At 50.0% G+C, this 6000-nt stretch overlaps 1 pseudogene; it reads right to left on the bottom strand.

Annotated features, from left to right (window-relative positions):
• Positions 1 to 320: 320 nt before the first annotated feature.
• LOC144148564 (uncharacterized) overlaps positions 321 to 6000 on the bottom strand; it is a 31187-nt pseudogene continuing 25507 nt past the window's right edge.

The raw sequence follows: 6000 nt of genomic DNA, 5'->3' as shown, positions 1-6000 counted from the left end.
ACGACTCTAACATTACGCCGATTTTTATTTACTTTTCTAAATTACAGCCTCACAGTGAAGTGGCAAATCTTGTAGAATTCTCGTCTCCTGTCAATGTACGGGCTTCTACGGGAGGGAAATGGATAGCCCCATGTCAGTCCACCAGAATAAAACTCTAGTTCTTCAAATTTTCGTTCATTTGATTAACCAGAGAAAAGTATGCTCAATTGCAAATTAAAAACAAGCGTGTATTGCAAAAAGATGAAAATTTGGGTGAATTGGTACGGTTCATGATAGTAGTAGTAGTAGTAGTAGTAACTTTATTTGAGCTCGAGGCGTTTTCAGATGCCAGACGGACCCGTTCCCAGGTCGCGAGAACCGTATCGGGCCAGCAGCTCCTGGCCCCTGGCCGTCAGCGCGAGCTGGGTCGGCAGGGCGGGGCTGGACCGCAAGGTCTCCCATCGCTCCTGGAGTGGGGTAGGGAAGGTGGAGGGAGGGTGGGGGGGGGGGGTATGGGCTTTGAGTTCAGTGCACTCCGCCAGTATGTGTGCGAGCGTGCCGCTGTTTGTTTTACAGAATGGGCAGCGGTCCCCCTCGTGTTCAGGGTAAAATGTATGCAACAGGACGGGGTGGGCTAGTGACCCCGCCTGGATGCGCCTGAGTATTGTCTTTTGCTCCCTGGTCAGTGTGCGGTTTGGCTCGGGGAGGGTACGCCGCTCGTCTTTGTATTCGTTCGTAATTTCTTTATATGTGAGTGCCGGAGTTGGGGTGTCCGTGTCCTGCCCTGCCCGGAGGGTCATTGCTCGGGCGTGGTAGTCAGCGATGACGTTGCCGGCTACCTTTGTATGGGCAGGCACCCATGTGAGCGCTACGGCTCGGCCCCGTGCCCTCTTTTTCGATAGTATTGTGGCTGCCTCGGAGGAGATCACCCCCTTTCTGAAACCACTGTAGGCTCTCTTTGAGTCAGTGACCACCACCCCGACGCCCGGTTGAACGAGCGCCAGGGCTATGGCTACTTCCTCCGCTGTCGTGGGCTCCTTAGTCTTTACCGCCACGCTGTTGATCAGCTGCGCGATTGCTTCCTTTCACAAGAGAGGCGTCTACGTAGAGCACTCCATTTTCTTGTTGTAGTTGCTGGGACACTGCTTTGGCTCGAGCCTGCCTCCTACCGTCGTCCTTGCCCGGGGCCATGTTCCGGGGTAGGGGCTTGGTCTTTAAGGTCCTCGTCCATTCTGTTGGTATAGTGGTCTTGATTGTTGCCTGTTTTTTGCGCCATCCTATCTTGTCAAGCACCGCGCTGCAGAGAATTTTGTCAAACCCGCCAGCACCCGATCTTTATCAGTTAGTATCCTGCACACGTAGGACCGTTCGACCCGGAGGGGCGGATCCGTAACCAGAACGAGGAGGCTGACCGCGCAGCGCGAGGGCTTACGTACCGCGCGACGCACACCAGCCAACACTCGGACCGCAATCGGAACAGCCAACTGCGAGCCGAAGAGAGCAAAACAGTACCACTGGAGACGTACGGAGACATCCTGAGATGGTACCGCCACAACAGGCAGCGACTCCCTGCCCCACACCCGCAACTAACGCGCCGCGAAGGCGTGCTATACCACCAGCTACAGACGGACTCAATCCTGACACCCGTGCTCGCCAGATACATCTGCCCAACGCTATACAACACCGACCGTTGCATCATCTGCAAGACTGCCCCCGCTACGACAGCGCACATCCTCAACGATTGCACTCACCTACAAACACACTCTGAAGCACAAGAATTGCCACCAAAAGTGCGTGAAGCCATCACCTCCTCAGACTACAACACACAACTTCAGGCCATCCGGCAGGTGGAGGAAGCCCTGACCCGACAGCGGGAAGGACCTGCGGTGGCGCAAACCATTACGGGCTCGACCCGCCCGGGATCGGGGCCGATCCCCACGGCCTAATTCACTCTGCCGGGCACGCAATAAAGTTTCTCTCTCTCTCTCTCTGGCTCAGGCGGAGATGCTGGCGGGATAGGTGTGCCTCGATGAGCTCGTCAACCATGTTATGTACGCCCATGCCTTGTAAGCGCTGGGTTGACGGGTATATTGGTAAGCCGAGGGCCTTCTTGGTGGCCTTTTGGATGACGGTGTCGAGTGTAGTCTTCTGGGTCTTGTTCAGATTGAGATACGGTGCCGAATATGTAAGTCTTGATATTAAGAACGCTTGCGCTAGCCTGATAGAATCGCACCCGTCTTGCGAATTTTCTTCTGTGTCCGTCGTCGATTATGGTGCTGTTACATTCCATCCTGAAGCGTGTATTGGTTCGTGCACTCCTTATCTACGACGTGGTCAAAGCATATTGTCGCTGTTGTTTACGCTCGGCAGCACACCTTTGCTGGTCGTCCTTCTTCACAGAGTGGTAAGGAACTGTCTTTTTTCCTAAATAGATGCCCCACGGAACGATTAATTTGTATATTTACCAGTATACACATGCTTTTATCTCTTTGCTATGAAGTATAGAATTGCTTATGGTACCGTACTTCGCGTGATCTTCGGGAAGCGGGAGATTTCGCGGTTTGGGACTGAAAATCGCTGAAAAGGCCTTACTGTTCTCGTGTTTTTCTTGTTAGCAACAGCTTCCAAAACCGTATACCAACAGCGCAAAAACCAAAGAGTGTGTATTTCGCTTTGTTTGTCTGTCTGTTTCTCTTCACGTTACCAAGCAGGAAGAGAAGAAGTGTAATAGAGCAAACTTCTGAAGGCAACATTATATAACTCATCATTTTTCGCTTTGCTATCACTAAAGGCATTAGGTTGGATGCAGTTGAACCTCATCTAAGCATGTAGATTTGTTTAGTCTCTAACTGTTCACTCATACTCATAAAAACGGGGATTCAGAAAGAAAGTAGCTATTCAAGAAAATATACCTTCAATAACCTCAATCGACTGTAACAGCCGGACCCAGAAAATGAACATCAAATTTCATAAATTTGTAGGTGCAAAGAATAGGACGCGTATCTGCTTGCAAGGTTATAGACTTCAGAACCCTCGCTACATAAGTCCTCTCCTCTTTTCCTTCCGTTTCCGGTGCATGTTTCCGCACCTTCGCTTGGCAATTCGTGACCGCTCGCCATGGTCGCTCTGGGGTGGAAAACCACATGATGTGGCAACGCCATTTTCACTTAACCCCCTAAGCGGCCACCGCAGTGACACTCTTGGCGACATCTGGCACAGGCCAAGCAAAAAACTTCGTGCACCCAAAACTACTGCCAGGTGGCGGAACCGTATCTTCGGCTGAGATATCCGGGGTACATTGTACCGGAGGGCTGCGGGCGTGGCTCCGCATTTCGCCTTCTTACAAAAGCTAGTGTTTTGATTGCCTTCGCAGCGCAAGAGACCCTAGCGTCTTCAAAATGAAGCACCCTTGAATTTTAGCTGCTAACCAAGATGGCTGCTCCTCCCGAGTCATTACAGCCAGCCATACAGCTTCTACTGTAAAAAAAGAAACGAAGACCACTTCAAGGCCCTCACTCCAACCAGCTTTTTCTGCGCTCTGCCCTCCGCTGCCAAGACCAGCGAAAATTTTTGTAAAGAAATATTTTGCCAGTGCTTGCCTAGTCCCGGAGACGCTCCACAAATGGTGCGCCCCATCTCTGTCGCCTCGACGTCCGTTCTGCGCCTCTCTCACAACCGCCAATATCCAGCACATAATTTGGCACTGTCCGAATGTTACTCGCTACAGAGCCTCCAATCCTCCTCCAAATGCCACCTCGTCATACATCCACCCTCGTACAAAGGAACCCTCCACGCTGACTTAATTGCTCTTTCCTCGCTAGAAAGCGGTTTACAGCGAAGCTGTCTATGGCTAGGTTCCAGCAGATCGTCTCCGAAAACATAGCGATGTAGACAAGAATCGCAAGCGAGCGTAGTGCCACGTTGCAGCGCCGACTCAAATCTCCGGGATTGTAAAACTGCGCCACAATTTCAGTGTATGTAAAAAAAAAAAAAACCACACAACCTAGGGTATATACGTTTTAATAGAGGATGTGGTATATTTTCCCTGGATAATTTTCTTCCCTGCAATGCATTTGTGTTTGAAGGCAAAGCCGTCTTTTACGACACCGTTGTAAGCTTGGTCTTTGTAAGATGTCTTTCCAACAATAATGAGTTGCACAGCAAAGCACGTCCATCTGTGGAGGTTGTGTGAATATAGAAAGTTGCTCTAACTCTTGTTTTATTTCAACTATTAAAAAACAACTTATATGACAGTCAGACGACTCCTTCGAGCTACGATGACTCTAACATTACGCCGAGTATCATTTACTTTTTAAAAGTACTTGTTGCAGTAAAATTGTAAATTTTGTGAAGTTCTAGTCTGCTGTCAATACAAAGCATTTTAATGTAGGGAACGGAGAGCTCCGTGTTTGTCCACCAGATTAAAACGCTAGTTCATCAAAGCTTTATTCGGGTAATTAACCTGGAAGTATGCTCAATCGCAAATTACAAACAAGCGTGTATTGCAACATGATTGAAAGTTGGTCGAGTTGGTACCTATTCGTGATGGAACAGCGCCCGTGTTGCGAATATTATTCTGTGACCCTGGTCGCTTATTACGCTGTTACATTCCATCATGAAGCGTGTATTGCTTGGTGCACTCCTTAACTGCGACACGGTCAAAGCATCTTCTCGGTTATGTTACGCTCGGCACCACAGCTTTGCTGGTCATCGTCTATCAATGAGTGGAAAGGCACTGACTTTTTGCTTAACTCAATGGCCGCTGAAAATTTTCTTTAGTATATTTATCAGTCTACACATGCATTTATCTCTTAGCTATGATATTGTCGCGAAGCCAAAGACGACGCACTTGTCTTCAAGAAAAAACAAGTTTATTGGAGCGAACTTGTGCCCCCTTAACAACTCAAATAATACACGTGCGGCGAAGCAGCAGTCAGCAAAGTGACGTACGCAAGCGAGCGTCGGAGATCAAATGCGGCGGCGTCTGCTCTGCAGATTTTGATCTTTCGGCGCAAGTGTTTCTGGTACCGTCGATTCACATCCAGAACATTGTAGATAACAGAAGATTATTCTGGGCTAGTGACGTTAGGGCGAAACAGTCTGCTTATCTGAATGTGATAGCCCGTGCGGCATAAAAGCGAAGAATGAAAGACACGCTTCGTTTGGAACGGAAATAACACAGCGGGGCGTGGCCCGGTATTAAAACCAAACAATGAACAAACAAACCCATACATGGTTCGCGGCATCACGCCCGCTTCTAAGAGCGCATCGACCCGATTCTAAAATAAAAGACAGCCCGAACAGACAACAAAAAAAGTCCGTCATCTTGCATAGGAAGGTTTTAAGCGAACCACGTGGACGACTTCGGGCCGCATGCGTCGTCGTGATGTTCCGGAATCACCATCGGGGATCACCTCGTAGGTAAGTTGGCCGACACGTCGTAGAATCTGATAGGGTCCGAAATACCGTCGCAGAAGCTTCTCCCTTAGTCTGCGTCGACGGATGGGAGTCCAAACCCAAACAGGATCCCCAGGGTGGTACTCGGCGTCTCGGCTTCGGAGGTTGTAGCACCCGGCATCCAGCAGCTGCTGGTCCGTTGTACAAACTCGAGCCAGCTGGCGGGCCTCCTCTGCACGCTGAAGGTATCCTTGGACGTCGGCGTTTAGGTCGTCGTCTTCTACGTGCGGAAGCTTGGCGTCGAGCATCGTAGTCGGCCGTCTTCCGTAGACATGCTCGAACGGCGTCATCTGCGTAGTTTCCTGGATAGCCGTGTTGTACGCAAAGGTGACATACGGGAGCACTTCGTCCAAAGTCTTATGTTCAACGCCGACGTACACTGACAGCATATCCGCGATTGTGTTGTTCAGTTGTTCCGTTCGTTTGGGGGTGATACGCCGTTGTTCTTCGGTGATCCGTGTTGCTGTAGCATAATATCCCTTGCATCGGATCCGCTGTAAAGGCCGTTCCACGGTCTGTGATTAGGACTTCCGGGGCTCCATGTCGCAGCACAACTTGGCTTAT

This window comes from Haemaphysalis longicornis, unplaced genomic scaffold (genome assembly GCF_048455015.1).
Source record: "Haemaphysalis longicornis isolate Haplotype H1 unplaced genomic scaffold, Haemaphysalis longicornis Haplotype H1 scaffold_8, whole genome shotgun sequence".
NCBI classification, from domain to species: domain Eukaryota; kingdom Metazoa; phylum Arthropoda; class Arachnida; order Ixodida; family Ixodidae; genus Haemaphysalis; species Haemaphysalis longicornis.
The sequence above is the reverse complement of the archived record's forward strand: the minus strand, read 5'-3'. Positions and strand labels throughout refer to the sequence as shown.